Source organism: Schistocerca piceifrons, chromosome 2, assembly GCF_021461385.2.
Source record: "Schistocerca piceifrons isolate TAMUIC-IGC-003096 chromosome 2, iqSchPice1.1, whole genome shotgun sequence".
NCBI classification, from domain to species: domain Eukaryota; kingdom Metazoa; phylum Arthropoda; class Insecta; order Orthoptera; family Acrididae; genus Schistocerca; species Schistocerca piceifrons.
This window is the reverse complement of record NC_060139.1, coordinates 79,002,022-79,019,445: the sequence shown is the minus strand read 5'-3', so window position 1 is coordinate 79,019,445 and position 17,424 is coordinate 79,002,022. Positions and strand designations below refer to the sequence as shown.

At 44.9% G+C, this 17,424-nt stretch overlaps 1 long non-coding RNA gene across 1 annotated transcript in view; it reads left to right on the top strand.

Moving 5' to 3' along the window:
- Positions 1-12,587, top strand: part of LOC124777978 — a 104,690-nt gene extending 92,103 nt beyond the window's left edge. The window contains exons 2-4 of the long non-coding RNA XR_007015816.1: positions 7,732-7,875; positions 12,346-12,411; positions 12,521-12,587. This is a non-coding gene — a long non-coding RNA (uncharacterized LOC124777978). The remainder of the gene's footprint in view (positions 1-7,731; positions 7,876-12,345; positions 12,412-12,520) is intronic.
- The last annotated feature ends 4,837 nt before the right edge of the window (positions 12,588-17,424 follow it).

Sequence of the window (17,424 nt, the reverse complement as noted above, 5' to 3'; positions counted from 1 at the left end):
GTGGACTCTGACCACAATCTATTGGTTATGACCTGTAGATTAAAACTGAAGAAACTGCAAAAAGGTGGGAATTTAAGGAGATGGGACCTGGATAAACTAAAAGAACCAGAGGTTGTACAGAGATTCAGGGAGAGCATAAGGGAGCAATTGACAGGAATGGGGGAAATAAATACAGTAGAAGCAGAATGGGTAACTTTGAGGGATGAAGTAGTGAAGGCAGCAGTGGATCAAGTAGGTAAAAAGACGAGGGCTAGTAGAAATCCTTGGGTAACAGAAGAAATATTGAATTTAATTGATGAAAGGATAAAATATAAAAATGCAGTAAGTGAAACAGGCAAAAAGGAATACAAATGTCTCAAAAATGAGATCGACAGGAAGTGCAAAATGGCTAAGCAGGGATGGCTAGAGGACAAATGTAAGGATGTAGAGGCCTATCTCACTAGGGGTAAGATAGATACCGCCTACAGGAAAATTAAAGAGACCTTTGGAGATAAGAGAACGACTTGTATGAATATCAAGAGCTCAGATGGAAATCCAGTTCTAAGCAAAGAAGGGAAAGCAGAAAGGTGGAAGGAGTATATAGTGGGTCTATACAAGGGCGATGTACTTGAGGACAATATTACGGAAATGGAAGAGGATGTAGATGAAGATGAAATGGGAGATATGATACTGCGTGAAGAGTTTGACAGAGCACTGAAAGACCTGAGTCGAAACAAGGCCCCCGGAGTAGACAATATTCCATTGGAACTACTGACGGCCGTGGGAGAGCCAGTCCTGACAAAACTCTACCATCTGGTGAGCAAGATGTATGAAACAGGCGAAATACCCACAGACTTCAAGACGAATATAATAATTCCAATCCCAAAGAAAGCAGGTGTTGACAGATGTGAAAATTACCGAACTATCAGCTTAATAAGTCACAGCTGCAAAATACTAACACGAATTCTTTACAGACGAATGGAAAAACTAGTAGAAGCCAACCTCGGGGAAGATAAGTTTGGATTCCGTAGAAACACGGGAACACGTGAGGCAATACTGACCTTACGACTTATCTTAGAAGAAAGATTAAGGAAAGGCAAACCTACGTTACTAGCATTTGTAGACTTAGAGAAAGCTTTTGACAATGTTGACTGGAATACTCTCTTTCAAATTCTAAAGGTGGCAGGGGTAAAATACAGGGAGCGAAAGGCTATTTACAATTTGTACAGAAACCAGATGGCAGTTATAAGAGTCGAGGGACATGAAAGGGAAGCAGTGGTTGGGAAGGGAGTAAGACAGGGTTGTAGCCTCTCCCCGATGTTGTTCAATCTGTATATTGAACAAGCAGTAAAGGAAACAAAAGAAAAATTCGGAGTAGGTATTAAAATTCATGGAGTAGAAATAAAAACTTTGAGATTCGCCGATGACATTGTAATTCTGTCAGAGACAGCAAAGGACTTGGAAGAGCAGTTGAATGGAATGGACAGTGTCTTGAAAGGAGGATATAAGATGAACATCAACAAAAGCAAAACAAGGATAATGGAATGTAGTCTAATTAAGTCAGGTGATGCTGAGGGAATTAGATTAGGAAATGAGGCACTTAAAGTAATAAAGGAGTTTTGCTATTTGGGGAGCAAAATAACTGATGATGGTCGAAGTAGAGAGGATATAAAATGTAGGCTGGCAATGGCAAGGAAAGCGTTTCTGAAGAAGAGAAATTTCTTAACATCCAGTATTGATTTAAGTGTCAGGAAGTCATTTCTGAAAGTATTCGTATGGAGTGTAGCCATGTATGGAAGTGAAACATGGACGATAAATAGTTTGGACAAGAAGAGAATAGAAGCTTTCGAAATGTGGTGCTACAGAAGAATGCTGAAGATTAGATGGGTAGATCACATAACTAATGAGGAAGTATTGAATAGGATTGGGGAGAAGAGAAGTTTGTGGCACAACTTGACCAGAAGAAGGGATCGGTTGGTAGGACATGTTCTGAGGCATCAAGGGATCACCAATTTAGTATTGGAGGGGGGCGTGGAGGGTAAAAATCGTAGAGGGAGACCAAGAGATGAATACACTAAGCAGATTCAGAAGGATGTAGGTTGCAGTAGGTACTGGGAGATGAAAAAGCTTGCACAGGATAGAGTAGCATGGAGAGCTGCATCAAACCAGTCTCAGGACTGAAGACCACAACAACAACAACAACATTCCAACCTCTGTCTTCCTTCACTGTTTTTACCCTCTAAGCCTCCTCTAGTACCATGCGGGTTGTTCCCTCATGTCTTGACACATGTCCTATCTACCCGTTCCTAAGTACTGTCAGCGTTTTGCATATTCTCCTTTCTTCCCCGTTTCTGCTTTCTGTCTCCTCGTTCCTTACCTTATCAGTCCACCTAATTTTCCGTAATCTTTTGCAGCACCATGTCTCAAACGGAGCTCGGGCAGACGGGGCGGGCTGCAATCAACGATTGTTTGCTGACGAATCTGTGGTGTAAGTTAAGGTGACGAATCTGGGTGACTGTGGGAAGATATAGGATGACTTTGACAAAGCCTTCTCGTTAATGGTGATGAGTAGGAAAAACAAACCTGTAATGTTCTGATACAACATTAGTAGTGAACTGCTTGACATAGTCACGTCGTTTACACTACTGGCCATTAAAATTGCTACACAAAGAAGAAATGCAGATGATAAACGGGTATTCATTGGACAAATATACTAGAACTGACGTGTGATTATATTTTCACTCAATGTGGGTGCATAGATCCCGAGAAATCAGTACCCAGAACAACCACCTCTGGCGGTAATAACGGCCTTGATACGCCTGGGCATTGAGTCAAACAGGGCTTGGATGGCGTGTACAGGAACAGAAGGCCATGCAGCTTCAACACGATACCACAGTCCGTCAAGAGTAGTGACTGGCGTATTGTGACGAGCCAGTTGCTCGGCCTCCATTGACCAGACGTTTTCAATTGGTGAGAGATCTGGAGAATGTGCTGGCCAGTGCAGCAGTTGAACATTTTCTGTATCCAGAAAGGCCAGTACAGGATCTGCAACATACGGTCGTCCATTATCCTGCAAAAATGTAGGGTTTCGCAGGGATCGAATGAAGGGTAGAGCCACGGGTCGTAACACATCTGAAATGTAACGTCCACTGTTCAAAGTGCCGTCAATGTGAACAAGAGGTGACAGAGACGTGTAACCAATGGCACCCCATACCATCTGGCCGGGTGATACGCCAGTATGGCGATGACGAATACACGCTTCCATTGTGCGTTCACCGCGTTGTCGCCAAACACGGATGCGACCATCATGATGCTGTAAACAGAACCTAGATTCACCCGAAGAAATGACGTTTTGTCATTCGTGCACCCAGGTTCGCCGTTGAGTACACCATCGCAGGCGCTCCTGTCTGTGATGCAGCGTCAAGGGTAACCGCAGCCGTGGTCTCCGAGCTGATAGTCCATGTTGCTGCAAACGCCGTCGAACTGTTCGTGCAGATGGTTGTTGTCTTGCAAACGTCCCCATCTGTTGATTCAGGGATCGAGACGTGGCTGCACGATCCGTTACAGCCATGCGGATAAGATGCCTGTCATCTCGACTGCTAGTGATACGAGACCGTTGAGATCCTGCACGGCGTTCCGTATTACCCTCCTGAACCCACCGATTCCATATTCTGCTAAGTCATTGGATTTCGACCAACGCGAACAGCAATGTCGCGATACGATAAACCGCAATCGCGATAGGCTACAATCCGACCTTTATCAAAGTCGAAAACGTGATGGTACGCCTTTCTCCTCGTTACATAAGGGATCACAACTACTTTTCACCAGGCAACACCGGTCAACTGCTGTTTGTGTATGAGAAATCGGTTGGAGACTTTCCTCATGTCAGCACGTTGTAGGTGTCGCCACCGGCGCCAACGTTGTGTGAATGCTCTGAAAAGCTAATCAAATGGTTCAGATGGCTCTGGGCACTATGGGACTTAACATCTGAGGTCATCAGTCGCCTAGAAGTTAGAACTAATTAAACCTAACTAACCTAAGGACATCTCACACATCCATACCCAGGCAGGATTCGAACCTGCGACCGTAGCGGTCGCGCGGTTCCAGACTGTAGCAAGTCTGCACACAAACAGTTCTCTGTAAATTGTTTACAGCATTACACAGGGAATAATAAATAAAATGGCACCGCCATATTGGAAGAAAACATCTGTAATATATAACCTGCAGCACTGGAACCAACAACCCTACCACTTGAGTTATATCCACCATCCAGAAATTGGCGGAAAACAGACGAAATTTAAGTAAATATTTATGACTGTAATCAAACCCAGAACATTCCATCTCCACTACAGTATTTGGATAGCACACTTGGGCTATTACCAGCGATCGTGGGATGGGGAGAGCTGTAGATTCTCATGAGACCGAGGTAGACGGACTCTATACTGCCCTTCACTTGGCAGACTGGAAACAGCTGTATCCGTCAAGTGTCAAGGAGTATCTGGCTGAGTGACTGAATGTGGAATGTTCACGTCAATTTAACAGTGGGAAAGATAGCTGCCAGACTAAGATTTATCAGGAAAAGCTTAAGGAAATGCACTTTACCCACAAATGATGTTGCATCCAGACCTTTGTTCGACAAATCCTTGCCCGTTGATCGTCGCTTTGGAACCTTTACCACGATGGATTGAGGGCAGGGGTACAGAAGACGGCTTAAAAATAACGCTACGCGCTCTTCACGGGTTTATTAAGCCCGATCGAGAACCTCAAAGAAACTGTCAATGATATATGATATGGTATGTTCATTTGGGCATGTCCGAAAGAACATATACCATCTTCATATCGATAAGGCTTACCGGCCAATGATCTTCTTCAGTGTGGATGCACTCACACTGCCCGAACTCTTACGGGAATCGGTAGATTGACTGCCGCAGGGGTACCAGAAATGTAGTGTGTGGACAGTAAGTTGGAAATGTGGGTCTCACGGGGAGCGTGCCAGTGATAAGTCCCTGGAGTCGCACCATCCACTGTGTCCTCGTTGGTTCAGACAGATAGAGCGTTTGCCATGTAAGCAGGAGATCCCGATTTCAAGTCCAGGTCGGGGTATATACACTACTGGAAATTGAAATAAGAACACCGTGAATTCATTGTCCCAGGAACGGGAAACTTTATTGACACATTCCTGGGGTCAGATGCATCACATGATCACACTGACAGAACCACAGGCACATAGACACAGGCAACAGAGCATGCACAATGTCGGCACTAGTACAGTGTATATCCACCTTTCGCAGCAATGCAGGCTGCTATTCTGCCATGGAGACGATCGCAGAGATGCTGGATGTAGTCCTGTGGAACGGCTTGCCATGCCATTTCCACCTGGCGCCTCAGTTGGACCAGCGTTCGTGCTGGACGTGCAGACCGCGTGAGACGACGCTTCATCCAGTCCCAAACATGCTCAATGGGGGACAGATCCGGAGATCTTGCTGGCCAGGGTAGTTGACTTACACCTTCTAGAGCACGTTGGGTGGCACGGGATACATGCGGACGTGCATTGTCCTGTTGGAACAGCAAGTTCCCTTGCCGGTCTAGGAATGGTAGAACGATGGGTTCGATGACGGTTTGGATGTACCGTGCACTATTCAGTGTCCCCTCGACGATCACCAGTGGTGTACGGCCAGTGTAGGAGATCGCTCCCCACACCATGATGCCGGGTGTTGGCCCTGTGTGCCTCGGTCGTATACAGTCCTGATTGTGGCGCTCACCTGCACGGCGCCAAACACGCATACGACCATCATTGGCACCAAGGCAGAAGCGACTCTCATCGCTGAAGACGACACGTCTCCATTCGTCCCTCCATTCACGCCTGTCGCGACACCACTGGAGGCGGGCTGCACGATGTTGGGGCGTGAGCGGAAGACGGCCTAACGGTGTGCGGGACCGTAGCCGAGCTTCATGGAGACGGTTGCGAATGGTCCTCGCCGATACCCCAGGAGCTACAGTGTCCCTAATTTGCTGGGAAGTGGCGGTGCGGTCCCCTACGGCACTGCGTAGGATCCTACGATCTTGGCGTGCATCCGTGCGTCGCTGCGGTCCGGTCCCAGGTCGACGGGCACGTGCACCTTCCGCCGACCACTGACGACAACATCGATGTACTGTGGAGACCTCACGCCCCACGTGTTGAGCAATTCGGCGGTACGTCCACCAGGCCTCCCGCATGCCCACTATACGCCCTCGCTCAAAGTCCGTCAACTGCACATACGGTTCACGTCCACGCTGTCGCGGCATGCTACCAGTGTTAAAGACTGCGATGGAGCTCCGTATGCCACGGCAAACTGGCTGACACTGACGGCGGCGGTGCACAAATGCTGCGCAGCTAGCGCCATTCGACGGCCAACACCGCGGTTCCTGGTGTGTCCGCTGTGCCGTGCGTGTGATCATTGCTTGTACAGCCCTCTCGCAGTGTCCGGAGCAAGTATGGTGGGTCTGACACACCGGTGTCAATGTGTTCTTTTTTCCATTTTCAGAAGTGTATTTTCAACTCTCCCCGTTGATATTTATCAACGCCTCTAAGCAGCTGAAGGTTTGTATGTCATTGTACTTTCATTGACTCTCAGTGATGTCAAGTGGAAGACTCTCCGATAAAGTCGCTTGAAGTTGCAGAGAGCGGTGCTCTCAAAATCCAGAAAAACCCACCGGGCGAGGAAGTGCAGTGAGAGGACAATGACGTGCAACCGTTTCCGCCCCAGGAGATTACAGTTCCTCTTACACGAATGGAATTACAGGGTGACTTGTTTTTGAAACTGCAAGAACAGGTTAGCAGGAGTCACAGGAAGCGTAAGATACCTTCCAAAACAATGACTACTAAGTGAGACACAAATCACAATTACTTTCATTTATTCCAATAAACTTATTGACAAAACAAATGACAAACAGTGGTAACATTAATGTAAGATCTTGGCATATGTGTTTCTGTGTATGGAAAAGGGGGGGAGGGGTAGATGCTAATAATCGTGCAAGTGAATTAATTGTAATCATCGCAAAGTCCCCAGTAATTGTCATGATAATTGAAAACAGGTAGTACAACAAAATGGAATAAGTCACACCTGTGGACTGTTCATTAACCTAAAACACAGGTCTTCAGAGTGACCGAATGGCTTAATGTCTCTGCATTTCATCTTTTGGCTGTGGCTCGGTCTCACCATAGTATTGTTGATGGGGACTGAGGTGACTGCAGAATCGGTCTTTGGCGGAACCAACGACCCTCGCCAGCAGTTAAGGCCAAACCAACTCGAAATTTTCCAAATATATCAGCTCAGGTGGCACAGCAGGCTGTCGGAGTCGATGGTGGCTCTCAGCGTGGCAGTCTGTCCGTGTAGGATCCTACACCTAGAGAAGTGTTGGATTTGGAGATGAAGCTGATTTGTGATGAAATGTTTACTATAAGGAAACTTCATATTGCTGCATTTTGTCTCTCTTACTATATTCTAATTGGCTGGGCACTGGATCTTCTAAGCACCAACCAATAAAAAAGCTCCTTGGAAAACACTAATTCCATTCCTCTAGCTGGTTAATAATAATGTTCGTCCTACGATCTTCCACAGAGGAAAGTCGCCTCAGTCTCTGCCTATATCTCTCTCTAACCAATGGGGAACTCTTCGTCTTCACAATCCTGTTCCCCTTTCTAACCTGTAGTTTATTTACTTCAGCCAATGCTGGTGGTTCTTACATTGTGTAAACGTTTGTTTCTTGCAGAGTCAACACATTCAACGGTGTCTCATATTTTCAAAGGTCCAAAACCGCAAGGCGTCTTCGAGATGTTCGTCTTTGGTGTCTGGTGCTTTGTGGAGAAACAGTCAGCTTCCTATATTTGGACGTAATAGTGCCTTCTGTTACAAAGTAAGTATTCTCACTCAACACCCAGTTTTTAAAATGGTTCCAACAGGAGACTGTGCCATGCGAAATTCTATCTCTATTACTACGGATGATGGCTGGAGGGATATTGATCCTAGCCTCTCCCTCAACAGGCTTTTTGTTCGAATTGGCTCTGGGACTGGTAACTGATTCTGTTGTCCCTGGCAACCCATGTGTTCTTTACACTGCTCAGAATGCTTTCAGCTTTCTCTCACTTCTGCAAAGGAGGCAAATTCAAACCTAGAGTAATAGAAGAGTTGCTTGCCACTCACCGACAATCACTAGCACTGGTGTTCATCGTATTTCTCCATGTCAATTAAGTATTCTGGTCAAATGGATCTTGCAATATGAATCTGCATTCGTTACGTGACTGTTTCCAGAGAGAAGATAATATAACAGAATTCTCCTCTGACTAGTTTCTCTTCCTTCAGAACTTCTGTCATTTTCAGCAGTGCTTAACATTCCCTCTGCTCAGCAGAAATGTCATTTAACCAGCGATCGCTCAGACTTACTCCACACTGCTATGTTTTGCCAAAGAATCCCTCTAAAGGCAGTCAGTGTACTTGTCCTCGGATCCATTTATGTGTACCACTATGATGTCATGTTCCTGAACCCTCAGTGCCCTTCTTGCCTGACGACCTTCAAGATAGTCAACAAGAACAGAGAATGGTTGTACATCCCAAAAGTGAATGGTTCAACAAATAAGTATGGCCAAAACTTGTTAATGGCCCAAAGAACTGCAAGACACTCTCTCTCGGTTTACTGCAGTTCATCCCAGTCTTTCAGAGTACTCTGGAAGCATAAGCTATCACCTTTCCAGCACATTCTGCGAATTGCTACTAGAACTGCACGTATCCCATAACTGGTAGCACCAGCGTCAAGTACTGTTTTGGCTTCTCTTAATATAATGTAGAATATAGTAGCTCATTTTTAAGTACAAAAAATCTTTATTGGTCTTTGTTCGAGGAAAATTTGGCACCGCCGTGCAGAAGTTCTTGTAAAGGGATATGTTTTGGTGCCAAAGTCCTTTGTGAATTGCCAGTAGTATAAACACATATCGAGATAACTTCTCGCATCACAAACTTTCTGAGAGGTCTAAAATTTATGACTGCCCTTATTTTCTCTGGATTGGAATGGATGCCATTGCTATTCACCAAATGAGCCAATACTTTTGTTCCTTGGGCAACAAAGAGGTACTTTTTTGGATTCAGGCAGAGGCCGGCAGTCTGAACACTTTTCAGCACGGTTGTCAGATGGCTTAGGTGTTCGTTGAATGTCCTCAAAAGGAAAGACACGTCATCCATTTGAGGTGTTGAAGCAGGTTGCTCACCATACGTCCAAAGACAGCCGCAGTGCTACACAGGTCAAGCAGTATAACTTTAAAATCAAAGAGGCGATCAGAAGTGATAAAGGCACTCGATTTGCCAGTAACCTGTCCGCATGTCTGTATTTGAAAAATTACCTTGTTCCTTTCAGTCGATGCATGCTGCGTTTAGAATTGTCTCGACTATAGATTCTTTATGGAGCTCAACAACAGTAGTGTCACCAAAAATGACTAACTCCACCTTCGCTGTAGATATACAGGGTGAGTCACTAACTATTGCCACCAAGAATAACTCCGAAAGTATGATAGGAGCTGAAAAGCTTGTGGAACTAAAGTTGCATGGGACAACGGGGATCATAATATGATGTAGGTTTTTTGTTGCTAGATGGGGTCGCTTCAAAGATATGAAGGTCAATTTTGTCTTTTTAAATGGGATGCTGTAGTTTGGTACTTAGTTTCTGATAGCGGCTATCGAGACGAATCCAATGATGTGTAACAGCAAAGTCTTTGAAGGTCAACGAAGATCAAAAAGGTGGCATGAACGTCCATTTACAGAAGGTGTTCGAAGTGAAGACCATTGGTATCAATGCAGTGGTGCAATCTTCTTATCATGGACTGAGTAGTATTCCTTATCACTTCGGCACTTATCGAAGCACATGCTCTGACAATTCTCTCCCGTATCCATCTAACGTGTCATTGATATGTAAACACAATTCGACGGTTTCGCAATACAACACCAATAGGAACTTAAGACTACTATCGTCGAATCAAGCGAATGTGAATGATGCATTCCTTCGAAAAACAAGTCTATATGCTTCTCGTTTACGAAGAATGCCAACGAAATTCAGTGAGAACTAGAGACTCTACCTAGCAACAAAACACCAATGTCATATTATGGCCCCCATTGTCCAACGCAACATTTGTCCCACAAACTTTTCAGCTACTATCATACTTTCGGAGTTATTATAGGTGGCAATAGTTAGTGACTCACCCTGTATAGTGAGGTGATAAGTCACGGGTATCTCCTCATATCGTAACAGACCTCCGTTTTGCCCAGTATAGTGCATCAGCTCGACGTGGCGTAGACTGAATAATTCGTTGGAAGTCCCTGCAGAAATGCTGAACCATGCTGCCTCTACAGCCTTTCAAAACTGAGTAAGTGTTGCCAGTCCAGGATTTTGTGTGTGAACTGACCTCACAATTATTCCTACAAATGTTCGATGGGATTCACATCGGGTGATGTCAGTGACCAAATCATTGATGCGAATTGTCCAGAATGTTCTTCAAACCAATCGCAAACAACTATGGTCTGGTGGCATGGCACAATGTCATCCATAAATATTCCATTGTTGTTTGTGAACATAAAATCCATGAATCCGTGAATAGGGGTTAATATTAACGCATATTGTTGATGGAAATTTTTTATACAATGGGGATAGGTGCATTTCGTAGGGCAGGGATATTCCTATTTATCTACTGATTGCATCGCATGCTTCGGTCGCTCTGGTGGCTGATAGACGTGTCTCTCCAGGGAAGTGTGTCGGTCGCACTGGAGTCTGACGATGAACGAGCAGTGATGGGGCCAGCTTGGTGTGGTGTCTGGCAGTTTGTAGCTGCCTAGGGAGACCAAACGCACTGGGCTACCTTCCCTGCAGACACTAGAACCCTCGCCTTCTCCGCTTCCATGCCACAGGGGCTAACTGGAGTGGCAGCCCGCAGTGGAAGAGAAACTGATGGATGATTGTAATGTTAGCTGCACGTGTGCAATGATGGGCATCTACTGCGAACAAAAGATTTGGTTTCGAAGGTTAGCGTTTTCATTCAATGAACGCTTTCACCACCGGATGTTCCAGCTGCCGAGAATGCTTCTGGGTTGTATGGCCTTGGTCCATGGAACTCTTCTATCCTTGACGTTTCGTCCGAAGCTACATTGGACATCTTCGGAGGTGCTCCTAGTTCTGCTGAGTTTTGCCAAGACTCAGCTCAACCAGGAGAAGCTCCGAAGATGTCCAGCGTAGTTTTGGACGAAACGTCAGGGATAGAAGAGTTCCACGGACCACGGCCATACAACCCGGAAGAATTCTCGTTGGCATTTTCCTCCCACAGCTATGCCCTAATGAACAAGTCCACATATTTCGAGGGATACAGCTGGCATTGGGATTCCTAATATACCTGTTTCTCGGCCACATACAGTCATTTGCCAGTACACAAAAGATGTCTTCACAAGGTTCCTCTACCTGATTCTCTCAGAATTTTTTTCTCCCCCGCAGCAGCCATCTGCACCAAGCATGTTTCAGCCTGCTTGATGAAAAAGAAGGTAAGGTTAGAGTCCTCCACCGACAGCTGTATTCTAACGAACAACACGTATTTTGAGGGATGTAGATGATATCAGAAATGTCAGGACATCTGTTTGTTCCAGAATGACAGTGTTTTTCTAGAGCTAGCAGCTGCATCCACTTTTCCAGCCACATGCAACATGCCAGCCACTTGCCAGCTAACAAAGAATGTTTTCGAAAGGTCCCCCTATCTGTTTGTCTCAGAATTTTTTTTTCTCTCTCACACAGCAGTGTTCTGTTCTTCAAACACCTGCACCAAGCCTTCTTCAGCCTGCTTGAGGAAAGAGAAGGCAAGTTCTAACTTGCTGATATGACATTCTGATTTATTATTGGTCCTCTGCAAAAAAAAGGGTGGAGTCTGATGTTCACCATCTTTGACAGTGCATAGTTGTGTCAGCGTGATTCCTGCAACATGAAACGGTCAGCCAGCAGTGATGCCAGCGGTAGGGGTGGTGGGAAACGGCTAAAATTGGGTGAACTACCACGTAAATGTTTATAAAATATTAGTTCAAATTGCGACAGTTATAAAATTTCGTAGCAAAGTATGCAAATTTTTCTAAATTGTGATAGGTCTTTGTAACAGCTGGTTACTACAGTTCTTTTTTCTTAATATTACAGCATTCATTCCCGAAATGTTCATGGAACTAGAACGCCACCTGGAAGCGGAAGAGTTTGAGCTACCATGATATAAGTACATCTCAAAATTCTGTGTGTGACAGTTTACATGTTCAGAAAACATCTCTTAAGGTATTCCAATCGTAACAAGTGCTTATAACATTTCTACTGTTGTTCTAGCATTAGAGCAGCAGCAGCTGGTAACTGGAAGTCTCCACCAAGTGAAATAGCTTGTGCTAGCAGCATGTAAGTACATCTCTAAATTCTGTGTGGTAGTTTACGTGTTCAGAAAGCAGCTCTTGATGTATTCAGATCCTACCACGTGTTTATAAAACTTTTGATCTCGCTGTTGCAGCATCAGAGCAGCACCTGAGGGCCCTTGAGCTGCTGCTGCTGGAGTCTGAAGTGCAGCAAGAGAGTAAGTACAGTTGTAATATGTTGCCATTAGACTTTTTATCATATAGAGTTGTGTGTGGTATATATAAGTAAATACATACACACACACACAAATATATATATATTTTTTAAATACATAAAATAAACACACACACACACACACACACACACACACACACACACACATATATATATATACTGCTCAAGAGGAAAATGAGATTCCTATAGAGGTAATTGTCGAGAATGATGACCTGGTGTCATCACTTCCACCTGGTATGAACTTTTTACTTATTTATTTAATTTTTTCGTAGTTTTAATCAATATCTCACTGTAGTCACATTCAGTACATAATTTTTCCTGTCGTTTCTGATAATCAACATCTTGTTGTAGGCGACATCCGTAAGAAGGATAGATGGCTGAACAACAGCAACATCAGTTCCAGTGAGGATGAGATGCTTGAGTGGGAACGTTAGATGATGGCTGCTGAAAGGCAGTATGATGCCTCCCTTCTGGAGCAGGAGGTGGGGATATTTGATTGGATGGGAGAACTACCAGAAAGATCGACTGAACTGCTCAATCCTGGGACCTAGAATGTAAAAGGTGATTATAATGTGACCGCCATCGCTAAAATATGCATTTATTATTCACGAATGGTGATTTACCTAATTGTTATTGTTTGTTTACAGCATGTATTTTTAAAAAATCTTGTGCACTGTGCTTAATTTTTCCAATTATTCGTATGTTACACAGGTGACATCAACACCACCACGACAGGAGACGGCTGTGACACGTGCACCTAGAGCGGTGATTGTGGGGGCGGGTGTCACACACACACACACACACACACACACACACACACACACACGAGCGGTCTGCACCGTCGTGCAACGATCTCCCACCCCTGAGGCTGGCGATGGTGAAGGCTCCAAGATGCAGCGGCATCAGCGTGTGCCCTCTCCACAGCCTAGATGCTTCCTCAGCAGCTCACAACCACCACCTCTTCCTCCTCTCGCTGTTCATCCACGCCAGCAGCAAAAGGTATGTGTGCCTTGGCTCATACCCCTCAAACCAGAAGGCACCAACCCCCAACTTCTAGCGGTTCTAGGCGCTCAGTCCGAAACCGCGTGACTGCTACGGTCGCAGGTCCTGCCTCGGGCATGGATGTGTGTGATGTCCTTAGGTTGGTTAGGTTTAAGTAGTTCTAAGTTACAGGGGACTCATGACCATAGCTGTTAAGTCCCATAGTGCTCAGAGCCATTTGATCCCCCAACGCTGTCACCCACCGGGTGTACACAGTCGTCTCCTAGTTGTAGTGTTAATGATGATGCACCTGTGGCTAGCTGTAGTGCTCTATCCCATTCTGATAGTGAAGCACATCAGATTAATGGCATCATGACCCCTCTATAATACTTGGCGATTGCTTTGAGGGGCGTATCTCGTTCACTAGAATTGAGAATCCAGCTGGGGTATCGTGACACAGGTTTCTAGAAGCATACCTCCCGATGCTGCAGGCAGAGTTCCTCAAAGCCCTCAAAGATCCAAGATATATTGCCATGAAATGTAATGCAGTACTCGGATGAGAGTTGACCATACAGCCATACAGCAGGGTGCTGCTGAGGAGAAAACGCTGCACTACAGGGGTGGTAACGGCGTTATATCTCAGAGTACATGAATAGCCGAGTGGTATTGTGAATCCACCTTGGGTGCTACACTGGCCTGGTTTTCTGAGATGTAAGTAAGAGGGTCAGCTAAAGCACTCAGCCAAATACCACACCTCAACATCCATATTCATGTCTTCGATCCGTTAAATGAAGGGTACAATTGTATCAAACTCCCTAGGGATACAGCTGATAAGAAAGCATGTATTAATGTCCAAAATGAAAAGGATAAGGCTTGTTTGGCATGGTCAATCCTGGCTTGCAAGAGAATTTACAATGTATATCCAGGGCATACAGGTCAATACCACATGTGCAAAAATATGGTCCCGAGGAGGTATAACTTTGATGGTATCAAGTTTCCTATAAGGATCCAGAATACACCAAAATTCGTCGCACAAAATCCCAGAATGTCAGTTCACATTTATAATCTGAAGAAGAAGAAAAGCAAGCCAGATGAGCAGGACAAGCTTAATGTAGTTGGTCCACTCTATTTTTCGAAATGTGCAGGTGAGCATGATCTTCATGTAAAAGTGCTGCCCTCCTCTGAAAGTGATAATCAGCATTACATTGGATTAAAGACATGCCCCACTTCCTTTACTGTTACACATCATTGGATTCGTCTCGATAGCCGCTATCAGAAAATAAGTACCAAAAAAGCATCCCATTAAAAAAAAAGTTGACCATCGTATCTCTGACGCTATCTAGCAACAAAACACCAACGTCATATTATGGCCCCCATTGTCCAACGCAACATTTGTCCCACAAACTTTTCAGCTACTATCATACTTTCGGAGTTATTCTAGGTGGCAATAGTTAGTGACTCACCCTGTATAGTGAGGTGATAAGTCACGGGTATCTCCTCATATCGTAACAGACCTCCGTTTTGCCCAGTATAGTGCATCAACTCGACATGGCGTGGACTGAATAATTCGTTGGAAGTCCCTGCAGAAATGCTGAACCATGCTGCCTCTACAGCCTTTCAAAACTGAGTAAGTGTTGCCAGTCCAGGATTTTGTGTGTGAACTGACCTCACAATTATTCCTACAACTGTTCGATGGGATTCATATCGGGTGATGTCACTGACCAAATCATTGATGCGAATTGTCTAGAATGTTCTTCAAACCAATCGCAAACAACTATGGTCTGGTGACATGGCACAATGTCATCCATAAATATTCCATTGTTGTTTGTGAACATAAAATCCATGAATCCGTGAATAGGGGTTAATATTAACGCATATTGTTGATGGAAATTTTTTATACAATGTTGATAGGCGCATTTCGTAGGGCAGGGATTTTCCTATTTATCTACTGATTGCATCGCATACTTCGGTCGCTCTGCTGACTGATAGACGTGTCTCTCCAGGGAAGTGTGTCGGTCGCACTGGAGTCTGACGATGAATGAGCAGTGATGGGGCCAGCTTGGTGTGGTGTCTGGCAGTTTGCAGCTGCCTAGGGAGACCAAACGCACTCGGCTACCTTCCCTGCAGACACTAGAACCCTCGCCTTCTCCGCTTCCTTGCCACAGGGGCTAACTGGAGTGGCAGCCCGCAGTGGAAGAGAAACTGATGGATGATTGTAATGTTAGCTGCACATGTGCAATGATGGGCATCTACTGCGAACAAAAGATTTGGTTTCGAAGGTTAGCACTTTCATTCAAAGAACGCTTTCACCACCGGATGTTCCAGCTGCCGAGAATGCTTCTGGGTTGTATGGCCTTGGTCCATGGAACTCTTCTATCCTTGACGTTTCGTCCGAAGCTACATTGGACATCTTCGGAGGTGCTCCTAGTTCTGCTGAGTTTTGCCAAGACTCAGCTCAACCAGGAGAAGCTCCGAAGATGTCCAGCGTAGTTTTGGACGAAACGTCAGGGATAGAAGAGTTCCACGGACCACGGCCATACAACCCGGAAGAATTCTCGTTGGCATTTTCCTCCCACAGCTATGCCCTAATGAACAAGTCCACATATTTCGAGGGATACAGCTGGCATTGGGATTCCTAATATACCTGTTTCTCGGCCACATACAGTCATTTGCCAGTACACAAAAGATGTCTTCACAAGGTTCCTCTACCTGATTCTCTCAGAATTTTTTTCTCCCCCGCAGCAGCCATCTGCACCAAGCATGTTTCAGCCTGCTTGATGAAAAAGAAGGTAAGGTTAGAGTCCTCCACCGACAGCTGTATTCTAACGAACAACACGTATTTTGAGGGATGTAGATGATATCAGAAATGTCAGGACATCTGTTTGTTCCAGAATGACAGTGTTTTTCTAGAGCTAGCAGCTGCATCCACTTTTCCAGCCACATGCAACATGCCAGCCACTTGCCAGCTAACAAAGAATGTTTTCGAAAGGTCCCCCTATCTGTTTGTCTCAGAATTTTTTTTTCTCTCTCACACAGCAGTGTTCTGTTCTTCAAACACCTGCACCAAGCCTTCTTCAGCCTGCTTGAGGAAAGAGAAGGCAAGTTCTAACTTGCTGATATGACATTCTGATTTATTATTGGTCCTCTGCAAAAAAAAGGGTGGAGTCTGATGTTCACCATCTTTGACAGTGCATAGTTGTGTCAGCGTGATTCCTGCAACATGAAACGGTCAGCCAGCAGTGATGCCAGCGGTAGGGGTGGTGGGAAACGGCTAAAATTGGGTGAACTACCACGTAAATGTTTATAAAATATTAGTTCAAATTGCGACAGTTATAAAATTTCGTAGCAAAGTATGCAAATTTTTCTAAATTGTGATAGGTCTTTGTAACAGCTGGTTACTACAGTTCTTTTTTCTTAATATTACAGCATTCATTCCCGAAATGTTCATGGAACTAGAACGCCACCTGGAAGCGGAAGAGTTTGAGCTACCATGATATAAGTACATCTCAAAATTCTGTGTGTGACAGTTTACATGTTCAGAAAACATCTCTTAAGGTATTCCAATCGTAACAAGTGCTTATAACATTTCTACTGTTGTTCTAGCATTAGAGCAGCAGCAGCTGGTAACTGGAAGTCTCCACCAAGTGAAATAGCTTGTGCTAGCAGCATGTAAGTACATCTCTAAATTCTGTGTGGTAGTTTACGTGTTCAGAAAGCAGCTCTTGATGTATTCAGATCCTACCACGTGTTTATAAAACTTTTGATCTCGCTGTTGCAGCATCAGAGCAGCACCTGAGGGCCCTTGAGCTGCTGCTGCTGGAGTCTGAAGTGCAGCAAGAGAGT